Here is a 22,510-nt window from a genome sequence, read left to right on the forward strand (position 1 = left end):
ATTCATGAAGGACATTTTGAATTTCTGAACATTCTGAATATATATATATATATATATATATGTCTGTGTGTGTGTGTTAAAAACATACCCGCTAAAAGCTTCAGCACAGTTTTACAGGCATGTTTAATACAGATTGATACAGAAGTGTCACCTAAAAATGGAAATGTAAGTCAAAAACATAACACCACTTTTAGAAATAAATGGTTACATAAATGATTACAAAAATTCTGTTAATATCTACTTTATTCTTTTTTTTTTTTTACTGTAGCCTATAAACAACTACATGTATAAATAGTGTAATTTCTTTAAAGAGGTTTGTAACAAAGATTCTGAAAGACACACTGTAAAAAGTGCTAAGTTGACTTAACTTAAAAAAATTGAGGAAACCCGTTGCCTTAAAACTTTAAGTAAATGATAATTAAAAAAATAAGTTAAGTGAATCTCCTCTTGCAACATCCTAGCAGTTGACATTTAGTGAATGAGAAAAGTTTTAGTATCAAACCAAACTTCAGGTTGTACAACAGATGTTCTATTACTCACCTGTGATTGTTTTCCTTTTGTTTTGTTTTTGTTACCACATTTATATTTTACCTGACAGTGTTTCTTTTCACAACATAAGGGCAGTGAACATCTCTGTTGTAATGATGAATAAGAAACAAATACAGTGCGTATTAAACTTTAAGTTGTGCAATAGAAATGTTTGAAAAATATCACTTACCCACGGTTATCATTTTTATTTTAGGGTTCTCAATCTGGCACATACCTGTTTTTCTTTTTCTTTTTTCTTCTTTTTTTTCCCAGAAGATGATTCCTCTTGCAACATCCAGGCAGAGAACATAACATAAATGACAAAAAAACTAAACAAAACATACAGCAGATCTGAAACTTCAACTTGAAAAATATTACTATCCTTTGTTTTTATTGAGTTTTTAATCTAGCATTCACCAGAGTTTATTTGACCTTAACTGAAAGGCTGTGTTTCCTCTTGCATCGTGAAGGCAGTTGCTACTGTAATGAATTATAAAAGATATACAGTAACAGTAGCTATCTTTTCAAACTACAGGTTGTACATACAGTAGAGATGCTTGATAAACATGACTCACCTGTGCTTTTCCTATTTGAGTTTTTAATCCGGCATTCACCAGAGTTTTATTTTACCTCACTGTTTCCTCTTGCAACAACCAGACAGTGTAATGACAATACATGATCTGCCTCTTGAGCTCATTAGTTTTCTGTTAGGATATCGTATGCACATTCTGTATGACAATGTAACACTTAATGAAGTACTGTTTTTTCCCTATAAAAGTCCCCATAGCCCTTCTTATTTACTGAACTCTAAATGTAATTAAAACTTTATGTGTTTATCATTATTTTCCCCACTACTTACTCAAGTGAACTGCACTAAAACATGTGTTTTGTCAACCTTTCACAGTTAAATATTAAATATTCAAAACAGAAAGATCTAAATAACTTATTTGTTTGATTTGGTTCCTGTTGAGGTTCATCTTCAAATCCAGTTGTTAAGTGGAGATTTAATGAGACCTAAAATAAAAACAAATACTCTACATAAACATTTTTAAAAAATATTTCAAAAACTGATGTAGGAGAAATACTGTACCGTGCGATTTATTTTTATTTCAGTCATGACAACTCTCGGAAAAGTTTAGCATGGTGATGGATATGACAATGTTAATGTATTTGGTCTTGGCGGAATAGATCTGCTACACTGCTGCTGAATTGCTGCTGCTGTTGGTTATTGCTGTAGTTGTAGATTATTGCTGCTGCTGCAAGCAAGCACAGGAACTTGCTACTGCCAGTGCATATGGCGATACGGTGCCGTGAGTATTTAAGACATACTACTGCTGCACAATAGCATGTAAAATAACCCGTAGCAGATCTATACAGGTGGAGCTGGGGAAAGTAGAGGACTTCAGAGAACTCTGAAAGCGCGCTGCAGGAATCTCAGTGGCTACTAGCCAGCTATATAAATGCAAGGCATTAAGCTCATTGGCTGCATGTCCAGCATGAACCAATCAGCTTGTGCCAAGTCGTTTAACTCTCTGAATATCATCAGTTACGTTAAAGGGATAGTTCACCCAAAAATGAAAATTCTGTCATCATTTACTCATCCTCAAGTAGTTCCAAACCTGTATGAATTTCTTTGTTCGGCCGAACACAAAGGAAGATATTTTGAAGAAAGTTTGTAACCAGGCTGTTTTGGGGCACCATTGACTTCCATAGTAGGAGAAAAAATACACTATTGAAGTCAATGGTGCCCCAGAAATGCTCTGTTTCCAACATTCTTCAGAATATCTTCCTTTGTGTTCAGCAGAACAAAGAAATTCATACAGGTTGGGAACTACTTGAGGGTGAGTAAATGATGACAGAATTTTCATTTTTGGGTGAACTATCCCTTTAACATCCCGTCAGCTCGCGCCATCTAGAGTTTCACGGCTGAACTATTTATTTTTTCAACTGTTTTGAATTAGAACGCTGCTGGTGGTTCAATTGTGTCGTCATATAGAATCAGACACTTCGGTTTACTTTTAAAATTTTATATAAAATTATTTTATGGTATAAAATGTAATACATGTTTTACATCTTAACATAAAAATAATTAACAGATGCAGAATGGCCTAATATTTATTTTCTGAAATAAAACAACACGAGGTTGAGTTATGCATACACTTTCTTAGATTAGAGAGCATTTAAAAGATGACAAAACTCTAATCTAAGAAAGTTTATAGATAATGTGCATTAAAAACATTTTTCACTAATTCTGAGAGAGCATTTAAAAGACTTTTTTTTTTTTTGTCATGACAAAACTTCCTTTAAATGCTCTCTAATCTAAGAATGTTAATAGATACTGTGCATTAAAACATTTTTTCACTAATTCCGAGAGTTAGTGAAGTTTTTTCGTTGAATACTGACTTTTTGTACGTAGAGGAGTTGTCCTGCAAATGTTGATGTAATTCCAATACTCAGCACTAGATGGCCGCATGAGTTCTCGTTTATTTCAGGCACTTATTTCCCACGTGAAAGGAGAGAATGTCATGCATTCACATCCAGTGAATGAGAAATCATAAGACTGCGATTGCATATTCAACAACTCCCTGACCTGGCCCCTATTTTTCCTCAGCCTGGCTGGGACATATGAAATAGCTTGTGCAGTATTATAATAGGGGGGTGAGACAGTGCTTAAGTAAACTAGAAGAAATTTAGCATTTCTTCCTTGCTGGCTGATGATGTAGTTACAGTATCTAAAAGCAGCAGCCATTTAAAACCAAGTATTAAAATGATTTTCCAGAGTTAGGGATGTTGTACTGTACGTTCTCTGCTTTGTGTCAGGCCTAAAACTGGTAAAATCTTAGCCTCTCAAATGATTTAATTATTACATTTTTGTCTTGTCAGATTTTTTACGATTCTTTCCACTTAGTATATGTTACCTTATTGCATGTGTGTTGTTGTCTGCCTGGGTAGTTCATTTGACTACACACTGTAGAGAACAAATTACACAAAGAGGTTTACTTTACACAAACAATATGATTCAATGAAAAAAAATAAACTTTATAGTTTCTACACCACCCAAACAAGTGCATAATTTGAACATGAAACAATCAAAGATAACCAAAGCTTTACAGAAGCCAACATTTAACCCCTTGTGTATACTTTAGCTTGCTTTTAGTTGTTATTGGAAAATATATACTTTAAAACAATATATAAGTGCATAGTGAATGTTATATTTTCAGAAAATTAATTGCATATTAATTATAATTGAATGAAAATGTTTTACAGTGTAAATCTATAATAAATGCAATTATTTGAACTATAAAATGCTTTTTGGCCCACTTAGGTATGACTTAAGAACATTTCATAATTACTTATATTGTTTTTGAAATATGGTCAAATTGTACTGCTGAATGTACTGACAAACATTTATGGCAAACTAAAATACATCTTTAATGTCAATTCTATTAAAACTTGTATGTCATGTATTTAAATATATTTTTAATTACATATTTGTTGTAATTTAGTACAGTAAATATATTTACTTTAAATGAATAACACACTATAGTTTAACCAAAAATGTGCTTCAGATCAGTGTACTTCTTTAAAGCCTGATAAAAGAAACTTTAGAGTCAAACTTTTAATTTGACATTATTACAAAGTGCACTTTTTAAAAGTCTACTTAAATTCGTTAAAGTCAACTGCATCTCTGTATGCATTAAAGTGACATTTTATTTCAGTAATATTATATGCAAGTATACTTGCAGTTTTTTTTTAAACTGACTTTTTGAAGTAAACTATAAGTGCACTTTCAATACTATTAAGTACACTTATTTTTCAGTAGTGTCCATACATTGTAGTTTGCATATAAATCATGCTAAAGCAATGTTTTCCTTATTATGTTATATTAAAAATTATATTGGAATGACAGATTAGCCAACAGCTTTTAGCCAGATATTGCATGCCAAGTGAACTGACTTCACTTAATGGGATAATAGTCCCTTCTATGTCACCATCATTCTTTCAAAGCACCATATTTTCCAGCAATTAACTGTATTGCATGTCTTCGGTTGAATAGAGTGCAAAGGCTGAAAGGGGATGGTGGCTCTCGTTAATCAGACATCTGGACTTTGTTATTTTAATGTGCCAAGTGTTGAAATTGCAGGAAGGTCAGACTAACTACATTAAAGTAGGCGGCCCACATGGCCTATCAAAGCAGAAGAGCAAAGTGGCGGTAGAGTGGGGCGATCCCATTAACTACACTGGGGTTTTGCTGCATGCAGACAGACAAAAATGCTCTGTGATCCTCCACATACAGCCAGAAGCACATATGGACCGCATCCACGGCCGAGCGGCGGCGTTCCTGACGAGTTGAAAACATCTGCGAGGCTCTGTTTCTTTCTCTCCTTCTACATCCATTTCTCCCACCCTCTCCCAGTGATCTTTGATATTTATTTTTGGGCACGTTGGCTGGCCTTACATGGTCTGGCGTTGGGTGCAGCTCTTTCTGGAAGACGCCCACTGGTCTGCCCTCCGTCTGTGGCAGTGGCAGGATGGGAATACCAGACGTTTGAAGTCATCAATTTAAAGGAATGCATTACCAAGTTTTCATTGTGCTTTGGAGATATTGGTTCATTAGAATGAGATTTATTCCAGTGGCAAACAAACAATCGTAATCTGACTTTGTTCGTAATCAATGACATTGCAGCTTACTCATCAAACTTTGACTTTATAAACAATGGTGATTAAATCCGTGAGCGTGATAAACATCTTGTACACAAATGTAACTGAAATAACAATGAATGTTTGATGCAATGGTATAAAGACTGAAAGGATCTATTTGCCTGGTACTCACTCAGGACAGTTAGAGAGAGAGACAGAGATCGGCCAGAACTTCCCACACAGGGAGCGGGTGGTGAATGAGACGCATTGTGTCACATAGGACACGGCAACAAATCGCTCATTGAATTGTTGTGGGGTAAGATTAATGCACAAACAGCACAATGCAAACTCATAAAGCCCGATTTAGAGGACGACACGGAGGCGTCAGGCGCCCCATTCTCCATTCTCTGATCTGATTAAGTCACTAGGTCAAGGTTTTCCTTATTCATGGTGGATTTCTGGATTTTTAATTAAATCAGCTTTTGAATTTGAATGTGATTTGGCAAGGAGTGGTAAGGACCGGTTTTGCGTTACCTTCTAATGTAAATGTATGTTCTTGTGTTCTATTACAAAATGATTTGAATGAACTGTTTAACACTGTGGAGGTAACAAACTCCAGTACTCAAGGGGGCGATAGAGTTTCCTTCAAATGTGTGTGCCATTAAAGCGAATGTGTTCTTATTGTTTCGCTAGTAATCATGTTAACAGCTTAACTACCTTTAACTTACTCAAAGGTAGTCGACATGAAAGAAAAAACACACCATAGATGTTTACTGTATTGCATGCTAAAGCACATATTTTATCAGTGCCTTGAATCATTTCATAACGCAACTGTGTAAAATTGAGCTTGTACAGCCAGAAATGTCAGTTTTCATGACATATACATATACATGATACTCTTTTTTTTTTTTGATGGGCACTATCAGTTTATTTAAAAATAGGTTACATACAAAAGGTAATTTATATATATATATATATATACATATAGTGCCTTACAGTTCTTCTATTATCAAATTTATTTTCATTTCTGAATGTGCTTTGGTATTTTTTGGAAGTCATGATGAACACAAATCGAATAGAATTAAATTAGTTACAAATGAAGAAGTAGTTTCACATAGTATTTTATTATCATTATTGTGTTATTGTCAATAACTCTCAGATATAATATCAGATAATTTAACCATTTTATGGCAAGGCAGGCTTAGTTCAGGCTGTAACATTAGGCCTATGTTAAAACACTCAAAAAATGTGATTAATGCTATTTATGTATTCATAATCATGATATTGGTAAAATATACTTTTTACCCTTTTAAACTTAAAACTAAATAACTAACAACAACAAAATTGTTTAAAAATATTTAAAACTAAACATAGTTTTTTTTTGCCAATATGCATAATGACACTTTAGCATCAATATAATAATAATAACGATGATGATAATAATAATTTAATTTAAATATAATTTTTTATTTTATTTAATTTTTGCTGAAAATTACACAGAATTATTTTTAAAACCATACAAAACCTACATGAAAATAAAGCTATCACATGCATTTTAAACTACAGTTAAAAAATAAATAAATTCAATTTCTTTATTTATTGACCCATTTAAGATTTGAAATTGTGGTGATATTTGCCGCTAAACTCATCCTGCGCAGTTTGTGCTACATATGAATGATACTTCAGAGTTTCCAGTTTGTTTAGAAGAGGTTACATTTCTAACCTGTAAGATTTTTATGATGATAAAATGGGTGAAAACTTCCCATATCTGTCAACAAGAACATCATTCACTTGGGTATGGGCTCTTTTGACTTGGCAAGCAGCAAGCTCCTAACAACCACCCAGAACACCCTAGCAACTGCATAGCAACACCCTGGCACCCATTCTCAACACCCTATGATAGTGGACATGCTGTACACTGGCAAACAAGCTTTGTGATATTTGTGAAATACCCATACACTGGCTCTATTGTGATCCACTGCACTGTATTCAGGTGATGAACTGAGCTCTGAGGCAGAACGTGTAATGAATCCACATTAGAGTCAGAGTATTCTCCGAACACAACAGGATATGATGTTACTGTGTGTCCAAAGCTCTTATTACTCTTTGTGCACAGGATTAAGATCTGCACAATGACTACATAAAAGCACAGATAAGATGAGTTGGTGAATGCAATAGTGCTCAGGTTACACATTACACACATGATTAGGCTTCAGGCTCCTGCTAGCTTTTCGTCACACTCTGGACTACAAGTCTGCTACAATAACACCAACTAGATTTTGAAGCTTAGGTTTCAAGGTGTTTCGGATGGTTCCCAGGGTGTTGCTATGCAGTTAGTTATAAGGCAATAATTGATGGTTGCTTACTGCTCCAAGTCTCTACGATACGCTGGTCTCTCCTTCAAAGTAAATCTATTGGATAAGTTTTATCATACGCCAGACATATACTGAAAATTTCATCACTTAGAAACTTAATAGCACACTTTTTGTCAACAAGTAGCATGATGTATCTGTTGCATAAATGGTGCAGGATGAATTGCACACCAAAGTTTATTAAGTGAAATTAGGGGTTTGTTTAAATTTCTAACTTTAACCTTCGGAGGGAGAAATGCAGAGTAGCAGAGAGCAGCAATGCTTGGCATCCAGCAGACAAAAGGGTGGGACTGGCAGGGAAAGCAGCGATGAGTAAAGCTCATGTTCTCCTTTATGAGCCCCTCATCTATCGACCGCATTTGATTACAGTAAGGCTCAGAGTCGAGGAACTTTTTACAGGATTACTGCCAGTTTCCTCCAGCACACACACACACACACACACTGCTGGATGCTGGAGCGTCTCTGTGAAACCGGAGTGGGCTGAGGCTATAATGAGCGGTATGAAGGGATGATGTTGAAGACTGGCCGAGCCAGTCAGGGATAAACAGTGGGGAGTTTCCTTCGGATTCTACGATCCACTCTTCTAGTTTGTCTCTGTTAGGCAGTCTGTTCTGCTTTGATCCCGGAGAAGCTAAAAGAGGCTATAAAAAGGTAAGGATTCCTGTTTTGTGATGTACGCAGAGGTTTTTTTTAAAGAATCTAGTACTCAGTTATATCTCAGAGGAAAGTAAAATGACAAACTGTTAGATAGTTGCTTGTTAGAAATGATACTGAGAGCAAACTGAGATGTTTTCTTAAGTTTCATGCTTCTCATATTTCTCTCCTGAGGGAAAGAAAAGCCAGTATAATGTCATCAAGGATTCCAGTGAAATCTCGACAGTATCTCAAAATGTGCTCAAGATACCAATAATCTGGATCAAATATGAATTTAAAGTCATTTTTATTTCACATAAGTTATTTTAAGATAAATATTTAAGTCAAAATTGACGATAAATGTCATCTAACCTATGAAAGAATATTTTCTTTGGGATTTTATGGCATATTGTTTATCATTTAAATGTCTGGTATTTTAATGTACAGTATTTCTAAATCCTATTATAAGCATCTGCCATTTCAGTGTGATGTAAACTAATCAATAATTGTTTATATGAATATGTCCATGGTGGCAGATGGTTACCATGCATCTTTAAGGAAACTTTGATTTCATTTATTGACTTTTTACAGACATAATATACTTTAAAAGAATCTGTGAATTGAATGTTTTCACACACTTAATTGTGTGTTAATTGTAATTGAATGAAAATTGATATTAAATGCAGTTAGCTGAACTTTCCAGTGAAGCACTTAAGCACATCTTTATATGTAATTTCATAATTACTTTTATTGTCTTTGAAATATGGTTAAAGCTTACTGTCAAATTTACTGACAAGTATTTGTTATTTTTAATGTATGTCATGTATTTAAATACGTCTGCAATTACACATTTTAATGATGTTGCAATTTTTACTTTAAAAATGTAACTTGTAATGTAATATTGAATAATAGACTACGGTTAAAATTATAATTTAGTACTTTACATGTGCTTAAGAATGTTAGTCAACGCATCAAAATAAGTGTACTTGTTTAAAACATGACAAAATATTATTAAAAAATAAAGATTTAAAATGTCCTTTAAAATAAAACTTTTATTTTGACATTTTAGTCACAGTACTGTATACTCTCTTCAATTGCCTTTTATTTCATTGATATATTATTTTCAAGTACATTTTTATAAATATATATTTTTTAAGATTTTAAGTAAACTACAAGTGCACGTTAAATACGATCAAGTGCACTTTTTTTCACAAGAGACAGCACAAATAGAAAACCAATATCTAAACATCATTCATTTAAAATGAATCTCAGCTTTAAGAAAAGACATCATTTTTTTTCCTTTTCTAATATGAGTTCAGATGTTGACGAGGCCCGGACCAGCCGCACCCTTTAAGACATAGGCCTTGGTCTCGCATGGGTGGCATCCCACCAACAGTTAAAACTTACAGCAGTGGCTGTAAAGACTTCTTTACCAACCTCTAAGAGAACATAAAACCATTAGTGAAGTCATGCTGATTCAAGCAGTCTAATGAGTAATCCAGTCCAAATGTGTGTTAATAAGACTCAGGGGGGTGTGGACTTATTCAGGAGGGGGCGAGGTGGAAATAAGGTGAAGATATACTGTGCCACACTAAATGTCAAGTGTGAGAGGCTGCGCTCTAATTTAAACTGGCACGCTTGACTCGTGGCCAGAGAGGCAATGTTGTTTTTCTGCTTTGAACGAGGGGCCAAGTCCTCTAATCTCAGCTCTCTCACATGATACGGTTAGACCGGGGTTGAGTGAGGGGTCTGGGCTGTTATGCGTTCAGGATGAGTGGGCTTGATGGGGGAGGATCAGTGTTGTTTCCCTGTACAGAGAGTGCAGAGGGTGCACGTTCACGCTGGTAATGGAGGCACCAAGAGACAGGAACTGTAATTTCTCAGATCATTTCCTACCACTTTGCTTTGGCCTTGGCCCCCCTTGTTCATTAGCAGTCATTAATTCCCAGGACAGGCCATCAGAAAAACCTTCGGTGAGGGTAGCGAGGGCCGCTGAAAGGCAGAATAACAAAGGATCATGTGTGGAGGTCATGAGTGAGATGTTTTGGGGCCCAGTTTGTGTCTCTTATATCCAAAAGCATGTATGAACTATCAAACCCTGGATGGAGACTCACTATCTCAAGTGATTTATGTATTTTAATCTGTTAGTTATTAGGTTTTTTACAGTTTTTTTTTTTTTTAAATGTAGAACCCAAAATGAGAATTTTTGAAAAATGTTCATGTGGCTCTTTAACCTGTAATGTTTTGCAGTGACCCCCAAAAAAAGAAAGAAAAAGGAAAAAAAACAGAAAAGTGTGAGTATATTGCAATTCTTCTGAAGATATGCAATATATATATATATATATATATATATATATATATATATTTATTTATTTATTTATTTATTTTTTCTAAATTGTAAATATAACAATGTTTATTGAGGTTTATTAATACTTTACAAGAAAATACATAATTTGTGTTAATTTATTGTGTTAATTGCCTTTTCGCTGTAATTATTTGTGAAATTTATAAGCACTTTCTGAGTGAAAACTGTTTCAAAAGAACTCATACACCATTTATTTTTTATAGTTTTGTGTGAGGAAAAGGCTTACATTTATATTGCTAAATTATTGTAATTAAATATGTAATTTTGTTCAACACAATACAAAAATCACAAGTGAGATTTCTTAAATTTTCTTAAAAAGACTGTATGTCTGCAAGGCTTCAGAAGTTTTCAATGTGAACTCAAATATATGTATATCTATAATCTTCTAGTATATGTCGACAATTGTTTTATTTGTTGCTGTTTTAGATACAACTGATATTTAACTGAGAACTCCTGTTTGTCTCTTGAGCAACATTTGAGCAATGAGACTTTCCTCCAGGACCCTGAACCTTTCTGTTCAAATTTGTGGTTAGTGAAAAAAAGTAAAATTGGCAGACAGCTCTCAGATGGCTTTATAGTTTCATAAATCCATGGTGACTGACAACCGTAAAAATTGTCTGTAATGCAATTGCTCATAAATCATCTCACATTAAAGCAATTCTCTTGCATCACATTGCACAGCTAAACAAAATATGAGGTGAAGAGTACCAATGATAAAAAAAAAATAAAAAATGTTACAACACAGCTGGAACTGGGGACATTATGCTCAGATTTGCAACTGCAAGCATAGTTATTAGTCTTGCTTGATATTACTTTTCAAAGTAATTGAACGATTTTTGCTTGGAGGATGAAAGTATAGTTGAGGAATATATATATATATATATATATATATATATATATAAATAAGTGTTATGGTACTCCTCTAAACATAACAATTACATATGTGTAAGCAAATACAAATATGAAAACATACAATTTAGCCACTAATTTGCGAACGAATTGCAATTATTTTGTGTTAAGGGAAAAACCCTTCTAGTCTCGAATCTAAATATAGTCTAAATGTGTATCAAGTGAAGTTACTATACAGATAGCTATAATCAGTAATGATATTACTAATGATACGGAAGAGCAGGAAACAGCCACATGCACAGTGTATCACGTAATGTAATATTCCTCCTATTCTGCTGAGGACAGAAGGCCGTTTCTTCACTCACACCCCTCCACACCCGCATTACTCTGCACAAAGTGGAACGGAAGCAGTGTTTGATTAGCCTCTGTAATCAGGGGCTGCTCCAGACACAATAATGACATTATTACAGTATTACAGATTCTTATCAAACAAAGCCCACAGGTCATGTCCTCAGAAAGACAATCTGGACTGCACTCAAAGCCACACAGATGAAGCACACTACCCCAATATCTGTCAAGAGCTGAGAAATAAAAGAGCTCAGCTGGAACGAGAATAAGGATCAGTATCAGTGAAAGACATGCTTAACTTTCAGAAAATGTTGGCTGTCTGCCTCAGGAGATCAAACAAAAATATTGTAAGATCTATTATATAATGAATATAATACGTTTGGGACAGGATCTGTCGCTTTTTAGCAATAAACATGTTCCTATAGTGCTAATAGCAACCCAACCTCATCTTTCAAGGTGCCGATTTAGTATGAATTTGTACGATGTGCATTGTACAAAAACGTATGATTTTTAGAAAAAGTAAGCATGAAGGTCCACCTCTGAACATAAGCATCAGCAGGGCATAAGCAGATTGTATGAAAACATATGCATGAGATCATACAAATTCACATGAAGTAGCAACCAGTTTGCCAGCACATAAAATAGTTACGATTACCACGAGATTGTGTTGGCTAATATATGAAAATTGTTGCCTATAATAAAAATTATGCCAGAATTTGTAACAACACAGCTGGAATTATGAACATCATACTCAGATTTTCAACTGTAATTGTAGTTGTTAGTGTTGGTTGCTCTTATTTTTCTACGCGATTCAATGATTTTTGCTTGGCCTATTTCACTGGAAAGTTTAATTATTTTACAAATTTTACAATTTGTTTGAATTTGTAAAATGTACGAAAACATGATTTTTATATTAAAAAAACGTCAACCCCTAACTGTCACTGTGGCGTATGAATCGTACAAATAAATATCATAAATATCAATCGTACATATAAATATCCACCAATTCGGCGAAACATAACTGCATAGCAATATTTATTTTTTCTTGAGCACCAGTTTGTAAGTACCAAGGTTGCAGATTTAGGGCACATTAAGCTATCACATAGCATAGTTAGTTTTATCATAGCACTACAATTTTCATAAAAATTGAGAAAATGGAATGAGATTATTTACTTTTCCATTTTATTTTATATTATTCACTGTTCTATTTTTTAAAAAGGGGGAAATGCACAGAGGACACTACTGAACATTATAAAAATTAAAATAAGTATTTATTATTATTGTTAGTATTACCAGTGTTGAGGAAAGTTACTTTTAAAAGTAATGCATTACAATGTTGTTTTACTTCATAAAAAAGTCACTAATTGTGTTACTTTTTATGGAAAACAATGTATTACATTACTTTTGCTTTACTTTTTGTCAACTAAGCTTGATTTATTTTAATAACCAAAAAACAAACAAACCAAAAGTCATATTTTTGGCAATTGTAAAGCTCTTTTCACATCAAAAGTGAAATGAATAAGCCTCAGACCGAAGGAAGTGCCTCTGTGCATCAATCCCAGGAGACAGGAGAGCTGTAAGTGAATAAATGGGAAAGCAAAGTAACTTGTGTTACTTATTTAAAAAAGAAACTCATAAGTAATTTGTTACTTTACAAGTTACTTCAAAAAAGTACTCTGATTACATAACATGCGTCACTTGAAATGTGTTACCGCCTACATTACCATTTTTATTTTTTTAGATTTGAATTTGACTCAGTTCTTTTAAAATTTAAAAGTAATTTGTTACATTACTAATTGCTTGAAAAAAGTAATCTGATTACGTAACTTGTGTTACCCCCAACATTGATTATTACCATTTTTATTTTATTTTTTAGATTTGAATTTGACATTCAGTTCTAATTTATATATATATATATTTTGTTTTGTAGCTTAATAACCTCGCTGGACTATCCTCCTGGCATGGATCGCTGCACATTTCAGAAGAGCAAGGAATATTAAGACTGGAGAGTTACAGTCCTTCTTTGGCGTTTGTGAGGCTTATGGACTCCACATCACACCAGACTGCACTTTATTTTGCAAGAATTTGATGCAGTCTGTTTGACCCATCCTTGTTTCATGTGGCGTCAAACCTTTTCATTTCCTTTCCCACATATTGTAAAGCAAATTACTTAATTTAGCTATATGAGAAACATCAGATAAAGAGAAAAGCCAAATGGAGGACGTCATAGGAAATGGGTTTTCATAAAACATCCTTCAAAGGCGTTTTAACATTTTCACATGATTGCATATGACTAATGATTTCTTAAAATTACTTAAAATGAATTAATCAAGTTCACTCTACTTGGGTGGCAAGTAAATGCATAAATGAAGGGTTGCATACTAAACTGTGAAACCTGAACAGCCCACATGGAAGAGATTCAAATTGCACATATACTGCTGCACCACATATTACAAAATAGCTATGATTTTCCTGACATGGTAATATTGCAGTATTCTTAAAGTGCCTCAGAGTACCATGCAAATACAATTTTTGGTTCTGTGTTGGTATGGTGTTACCATCAGAGAACATCACTATACTCTGGCATAGTATTTAAAAAAAAAAAAAAAAGATACACAACTTCAGACAACAGGCTTTTTCCCAATGCAACAAGAGACTTTTTTAGATTTACATCTTTTTCTCACCTCTTCTTCACATCTGCCTCACAAAGACCGCAAATTAATCTTATTGAATGCAAAAAGTGATGTTAACTGTTCATTTCAAAACCCTTATCTTTCTTGCCTTTTTAGAGAGAAAATTGCATCAAGTTTCTTATCTGGGTGTAGTGGATAATTAGGGAAATACCTAGAGTTAAGCCAAGCATGGGAGAAGCAGGAGCTGGGGTGGGACGGCGGGGGTTACCGGCTTGTTGTGGCTGTGTGGGTTCCTGGCATGCTGATTTGTGACTGTAGTGAAAAATCACATTGCCAGGGATTACCACACTGCCATGGCCTTACCAAGAGTTCATGAGGAAATGGACAAAAAATGGAGGAACTTTGGAAAAAAGGGCAGCTGACATGGCAGAATGAGAAAGGGGAACTCCATTAGGGTGTTACTCGGACAGAAAAACAACTGCATTTGTGAAGTGGTTCTGAGCGGGTGCAGAGCTTAGCTGATTGGTGAACGTGCACGGTTTGCTTTTTTGTTCACAGTGGCTAAGTTCTTCACCTGGAAAGAAACTGCAGCTTTTTTTCTCTTGGAAAGTCTTATGTCCTGTATATGTGCCATCATGGCAAAGATACTGATAATATATGTATATACCCTTGTAAAAAACAAGTACACTTTAGCATACTTTTAAAAAAGACGCTTATTATGGATATAATATCATTTAAATTAATATACTTAGGTGTGAACTGAATGTAATGTTTTCGGGTATGTAATCAAATTTTTATTGCAATTAAATGAAAATGTATTATAGTTTAATTTAAATTAAATGCAGTTAGCTGAACTTTAGAGTGCTTTATTTAGGTATATCTTTGTATGCAATTTCATAATTACTTTATTATGGTAAACTAAAATCTACATTAATGTAATCTCTTTTGAAACTTGCATGTCATGTATTTTAATGATGAAGTTGCAGTCTAGTACATTTAAAAAAAAAATATATTAACCTTAAATGTAATATGAAATAATGCACTACAGGTAAAATGATAATTTGCATGTTCTTTAGTACAATAGACAACATTTCAAAATAAACATATACTAATTTATATGAAATATATATAAATATAAATACAAATATAAGTATACTTCTTTAAAGCACAAAAGCTTATTAAAACATAATATTTAATGTATAATGTGCATACATTTTAAATGTAAAACTTTTTGACATTATTACAGTTATTAAAATATATTTTTAAAGTGTACTTAAGAAACATAGTCATACACTGTAAAAAGTGATAAGTTGACTTAACTTAAAAAATGGAGGAAACCTGTTGCCTTAAAATTATTAACTTCACAATTCAATTAACTTATTTTTTTTTAATGATCATTTACTTACAAATTTTAAGGCAACGGGTTTCCTCAATTTTTTAAAGTTAAGTCAATTTATCACTTTTTACAGTGTATGTAGTCTACTATAATCCAAATAGTTTGGAGCCCTATAATAGCTTTGTGTGATGAATAGAGCAAAATTGATCAATAACTGAAAATGTTCCAGTATAATTTTCGCTTTTAAATCTTAGTATATCACAAGTGGTTATGAGCGATCCAAAATCAATGTTTGGTACACTGAAGTAAGCAAACTTGCAATGACGTGCATTCATGTGGGTTGAATACGTGGAATTAAATGAGATTATGGGCTTGTTCCTCAATCAAAACTGAATATTGAATAATCTGTGGTTCATATATTTCTCTGTATGAAAAAGAGCAGCATTAAACTTTATTAAAATCTTCTGTTTCCCACAGTACAAAGAAAGCCATGCAGGTAATCAATATAAGGTTAGATAAACTGCTGAGAGAATTTTCAAAATGATAACAAGGAAGGTATTAGCGTCAGCCAAACATAATTAGTAACAAACTTATATAAATCGAAGATGGTAAATGTTCAATGTCATAATTAAACACACATGTGTAATGATAAATCTTGCTTAAAAACAGAGAAATGTGCCAAAGCTGAAACGGCTCCCATGTGACTGTGGCTAAAGCTATCTTTGTGTGAGAAAATCTCTTATTCAAACCAGATGATCGTTCTTAAAGGTAAAGTGTGTAATTTCAGCACCACTAGTGTCACTAAATAGAATTGCAAAAATAATACTGTTTTCAAACAGGTTTCCCAAATACTCACTGTTTACCATTGGTCAAACAAACAGATAGCCCCGCCCCACTCAGAGTTCTTTAACATTAACCATCAGCTTTAAAGATGCAAATTAACATGATTTAAAGTGTAATAATATAATAAACTGCATTAAGAAATTACAGTCCCAAAAAGATAAAAGTTGGCTTTCTAACCTGGTAATTAAAAAAAAAGAAAAGTGAAATGATAAGCATTGTGTGTCTGATCAGGACCTGAGCTCCGGTGCCTTCTGAGCTGATATCAGTTGTATTGATTTACTGGCTCAGTTCAGCAGGAACAGGAGTGTGGCCCCTGCACCAAGAGCCGCACACCCTTCTGCAGAACCTACAAACATTACTAAAAGAAACAAGTCTGTGCTTGATGTGTGCTTGTCTCTAAATGAACGCCCTGAAATGCCTTGACCTCAAATACACCAGGAGAGCTGGTTTCCCAGGCACAGATTAAGCAAAGCCCACAATAAAAAGATTTTCCAGAGAGAAGGAACAGAGGTTCAAGTGACTTGACTTGGTCACATTTGAATGACTTGAGAACTGAAAATAAACTATTTACTTGTTATTTGACTTATCTGTCTCTGTATGATTTCATTTTTTATTTTATTTTTTTCACCTAGTGGAAACAAGAATGTTTAATAGGCAAATTAATTACTTCATTAATAGAGTAAAATAGGCAAACATTTGAACTTTGTTTAAACAAAATCTGGCCTTAATAATATTATCTCCCAGAGTTTATACTGTACTAATTATTAAAACATGCATCGGTAAACGGTTTGTTTTTGACATATTGAGGAAAACTGCCACCCAGAAGTTGCATTTGTTTTTATATGGCTCAGTGGCCACATAATAAGGAAAAATTAAGATCACACAGATTGCCTTTTCTGTTGAGCTTCACCAATAATACACATGTACCGTATTTCCAATACGTGTCAGTAATACGCCCCCTAGTGTTCAAACTGCAGTCTAACATGAGGTCCAATACTTACTTACACTGTACTGTATGTAATATATTTAATTCTGTTAACAAGCAGAAAAAAAAAAAAATAAAAAAAAAAAAAAACAGCACATTAAAACAATTTAAAATGTTGATGATCTGAAATAAAAATAATATTTGTATATTTTTTAAAATATTTTATACGATTTATAAATAAAGTTAAATGAGTGTCTGAATGTAAAGCACTTGGACAGTACAGCAGATGAGGGGGAGGCAATGCATGAAGTCGTGAAAATGTGTTCATCCTCAGTCATATAATATAAATTTAGAACATAATAGGCTACTCTTTCTCAATTCACTTTCACTTAAATCATACCGATCATGTCATTACGATAATGCGCCACTAGGCGGAAGTGATGCATCAGATCAGGAGATCTTTACTGTAACGTGAAGGACAAGAGCACTGCTGAGTGCACTTCACGGAGTACTCTGAATATTTACCAGCTTTATTTACCCCCAAGTGTTTTATTTACCCCTTTACAATGCTATTATCACGACCACTGGTCACGTAACAGGTAGGACAACTTAGTAAGACTTATATATTCAGTGCTGCTGTGTTTATCTGATTACAAATTACATTAATTAAATTCCAGTCAGTGAATTGCAGTCAAAACACAAGACAGTTTTGGCAAATATAATGTGACTATTTTTATAACTTATACATTAGGCTACTTTTGACGTAATTGTTTATTTGATGTCATTTGAGTAAGCTGTGGTTGTGTTAAGCTAAATGAGAAGTTTGCTCTGTTGTTTTAATGAGCAAATGTTGATTTCCTCATAAAATAATAGTTGTTTTTTTGTGCTTTTAACCTTTTTCTTCTCAAAGGCCTGCAGAGCAAGACTGCTCATTGCCCCAATGACTCCAAAAATCTTTAAAAATATTAACTAGTGAACTTACTGAAGGATAATAATATACCAAAAGTGAAGATTTATAGCCTAATCACTAAATGATTCATGTTAAATGGGTTGTTAAATTGGGAGGAATCTCATAGCATAAAAAAAAGGAAACACTTTAAATATTTTTACTCTGATTAAATACACATAGATAGGCCTATATTGAGTACATAGTAGACCTGTTTCATAACTACTGTACATCAACAGTGTTCGGTAACATGTATCATTTTTTTGTCATGAAAAGACATTATCTAATAAATTATGCTTTGGCCACAAACAGATGAGTGGGTCACAATTTGTATCTACATGGTGTAAAATATGAAGGGAGTGATGCAGATAAAACATTTATAATATAACATAGTTACTAATTTTTGCAATCTGATTAAATATAATGCATTACTACCCATTTTTCATTTATCATGTATCTATTGTAAAAGAGTATGAAATAATATGAACAGAAAATTCATATAAAACTACATATTTTCACGTTTATTCAAATAAATCACAGCATACAGTCCAGTAGAGTTAAGCAATGCATTTGCTGAGAGATTCCTGAAGAGTCTCACTGTGTTTCAGTGATGTGTTTAGAGCTGTTGTTTATCTCTGTGAAGCATCATCCTCTGAGGTGCTTAAAACAACTGATTCATGGGCTTCACATCAAACATGCATCTGAAATCCTGTAATGTGTAAGAGCAGGAGTCTTTCCCAATCATTCTGTGAGAAGTATTAATGTGTAAAGTAAAGTTATCTCCTCAAAGATCTTGTTCTATCTCAAAGTTCCTCCAGCTGCTCCTCTCCTGTCGCAGTATGTCTGAGTGTCTGTAAAGAGAATGAAAACTGATCCCATGAATCGACTAGAGAAGGCTGTTCAGTGGCTTCTGAATTCATGACGCTCTGGAGGCATCTCCAGTATTTCAGAGTCACGTGTGGGTTTATCATCTAATAAAATTATCAACTTTACAGGTAGCTCCATGTTGAGTGGTAGAGCATGACTTCACTGCAGTCACGTTCTCACTCTCTGAGGAGAAAACAGTTTACCACAAACATTCATCCACAATCAGCCAACACTCAGGACATAAAACTGACATAATCAATAGTAAGTGGTCTCATCACATATCTCACCTTATCACGGCCCTCTTCAGATATGTCAGGCTGACACTGTTCTGGACCACCAGAATCATGAGAAACTGGAACAATACATTTGATTATCTTTATACACAGTTTATATGTGGTGGATCGACATTTTTGCTAACTTTATGCTAAGCCACATTGTTATCAATCTCATCTACTGAAGTACATGAAGCTCATGAAAGTAAGCAGGAATGAACATGCCATCTCTGTCATATTTTGCATTACTAACAGTATATCAAATAGAACAGTTTTTTTTTTCAATAACAAAATCATAGTGTGAATTGTTGTATTGTATTACAACATCCTAGCATACTCACAATTTGGTCTTTTATCAATGCTCTCCTGTTTTAGCAGTAAATTAGACCGATTCACCCGTGGTCTGGAGGAACGGCATTCTTCTTCTCTGCTCTCCATATCGCTCTTTTTCTGTTTGTTTCCTCACGTTTCTTGCTATCAGTTGTGTGAATGACATAAAAATTTATAGAACTGTAGCCTATTCTTTTTTTAATTGTTAGTTTTAAAAAGTGTAAAGTTAATTAATTTTTCTGTTTTATGTAAAAAGATTCTTACCTTATGACTTGTGAAGAAAACAAATCCAGCCTTCTGTTTTCTCTGTATGTGAAGATTCCTATTATATCACTGAGTATTCACGAGTATGAGTCACAGATCTCAGTAAACAAAGGTTTTAAGACTATATATATATATATATATATGTTCCTGATGGCCAGCCCCTCTTCCACTACGCAACCCAGATTTACGTGTTGTTTCCTTTAAACTCGTCAAACAGGTTGTTGCACAGAACACCACACAAACACATATTTGTGTCAGTCATGCACCTGCTCTTCCTGAGGGGGAACAGCAGAGACAGTAGAGCAGAGAGACCCAGTTCTCTCAGTGGGTGAGTTTTGGCTGAACTTCGGTGGATCAGCTGTCTCTCATTTTTATTCTCATAACATCAATAACAAATAACAAAATCTATAACAAAAAGGATGCTGCAGATTCTTTTTCTTTCTTTCTTTCTTTCTTTCTTTATCAGCCATGATCACCCCAATACAGAATCAGGGACATAAGCCCCCCCACCCCCCAAGTTTTTGGGATTTTTTTGGTTCCTCAAAGAACCTTTCAGTGACCAGTTCTTAAATAAACCACACTATAAAAAATAAATAGTTGAGAAAAAAAATTAAATAAAAATAAGGTAACTTGATGCAGTAAGACTTTTGAGTTCGCTCAACAATAGTTTTTTAGTTCTTCTCAGTAAAGATACTTCGTTTAGCCAGTGTAAATTAGTTTGCTCATGTAATGCTGGTTGTCTTATTTTGCTAATAGAAAATGTTTTTGTCACAGCAACTGAAACAAACATTTACTGTCGCTGAAGTAATAAAGTTTTTTCTGTTTCCTGGAAGAAAAAAAAAGAATGTGTAAAAAGTCACCACATTATCGACTTTGTTTATTTACAAATGATTAACCTTAATGGATAACTTAGTCTAAATATGTAGACAACATAGTCTTTGCTTGTAAAACAACTTACAAGACTAAGTTATCCAAGAAATGGACATTACTGGCTGAACATACTCTATGCCTCAAAACTAGACACTAACCTCAAGAACGGTGACATCCAACGAATGCTAAAAAGATGAGCTCTTTTCATCACAGTACAACAATAACTAACAATGACGACAAAACAACAACAAAAAAAAGTTGAAATGAAGACAGCAAACAGCAAAACAATAATCCTATAACAGTAACTGCATAATTTATTCATGCTGCAAATGCATGCTGGGAACTCACTAAGCCTTAATGTTTCAACAATATGAAATTCTTTGTTCAGATAACTGTGTTTGACTAGCTGGGACAACGTTTGGGGTAATTTTGTTGGATTGATTTTTATGTAGTTTCAAGAAAATAGCATTTTTTAGTATTTGAGACTCAAAAGGTTTCGTAAATTGAAAATCTTGCAGTTGAATTGTTTTACAGTGCATATTTAAGAAGATTTTAAAAATCTAAAGTACCTTTTTCGACTATAAAGAACCTTTTCTGCATTTGAAATGTTCCATGGATGTTCAAGGCTCTTCATGGAACATCGATGCCAATAAAGAACCTTTATTGTTAAAAGTGTACAAAAAAGAGTTAAACAAATTTGATTAATCTTAACAGAAGAAATGACAGATTACAGCTATAATACTAATTTTGTCCACTACTAGAAGACAAAGGGTAACAGGATACGAAGTCCTTTTAACAACTTATCCAGCTCTCGTGTCAATATACATGGTCATCAGAGAAAATGGGAAGGGGATGTTAATGTTTTTGTTTTGTTTTTTTAAATTAAATATTATGAAGGAATATTATATATATTATATACAAATGGAGGTGAAATCAACAGCAGGACTTGATTGTAGACAGGTATGTATTAACTCTTAAAGGGATATGATTTACTCACTCTCAAGCCATCCTAGGTGTATATGACTTTCTTCTTTCAGACAAATACAATCACAGCTAAGTAAATATAAACCATGCAGGGGAAGAGTGTATACCCAAAAGGAGACTAAAAAATGGCTGTGTCCCAAATCGCCCCCTATAGGACACTATAGGGGACAGCCATTTGTAGTGGTGTCTGAAACCAAAGAGGATGTTATCAAGTGCAGTCATTTCATCCCGTAATGCACCGCAATAATGAGATAAATTTATGTAATTGTGTGTGTGTGTGTGTATACAGATACATATACACACACACACACTGCCATTCAAAAGATTTTTAATGTTGTTTTTTTAATGTAATTTATTCAGTGATGCAAATCAGAATCAGCCGGTCTTCAGTGTCACATAATCCTTCAGAAATCATTCCAGAATGTTGATTTATTATCAGTGCTGTTCTTTTTAGCTTTCTTATCATCAAAGAATCCTGAACAAAATATCACAGGTTCCAAAACA

At 33.8% G+C, this 22,510-nt stretch overlaps 2 long non-coding RNA genes across 3 annotated transcripts; both read right to left on the reverse strand.

Annotated features, from left to right (window-relative positions):
- Positions 1 to 88: 88 nt before the first annotated feature.
- Positions 89 to 2,956, reverse strand: LOC131548679 (uncharacterized). 2 transcript variants are annotated; one of them, XR_009273222.1, is made up of 5 exons: positions 2,932 to 2,956; positions 1,104 to 1,542; positions 764 to 1,008; positions 592 to 633; positions 89 to 151 (listed from the first exon to the last, which is right to left on the reverse strand). It is a non-coding gene; the product is annotated as an uncharacterized LOC131548679 (long non-coding RNA). The 2 variants fall into 2 exon arrangements; XR_009273221.1 differs by having other exon boundaries at positions 89 to 633.
- A 15,963-nt stretch (positions 2,957 to 18,919) lies between these two features.
- LOC131547740 (uncharacterized) lies at positions 18,920 to 21,907 on the reverse strand. Its single transcript, XR_009272995.1, has 4 exons — positions 20,153 to 21,907; positions 19,900 to 20,032; positions 19,574 to 19,638; positions 18,920 to 19,270 (listed from the first exon to the last, which is right to left on the reverse strand). It is a non-coding gene; the product is annotated as an uncharacterized LOC131547740 (long non-coding RNA).
- Between the last annotated feature and the right edge of the window lie 603 nt (positions 21,908 to 22,510).

The sequence above is a fragment of the Onychostoma macrolepis genome, chromosome 10 (assembly GCF_012432095.1).
Source record: "Onychostoma macrolepis isolate SWU-2019 chromosome 10, ASM1243209v1, whole genome shotgun sequence".
NCBI classification, from domain to species: Eukaryota; Metazoa; Chordata; class Actinopteri; order Cypriniformes; family Cyprinidae; genus Onychostoma; species Onychostoma macrolepis.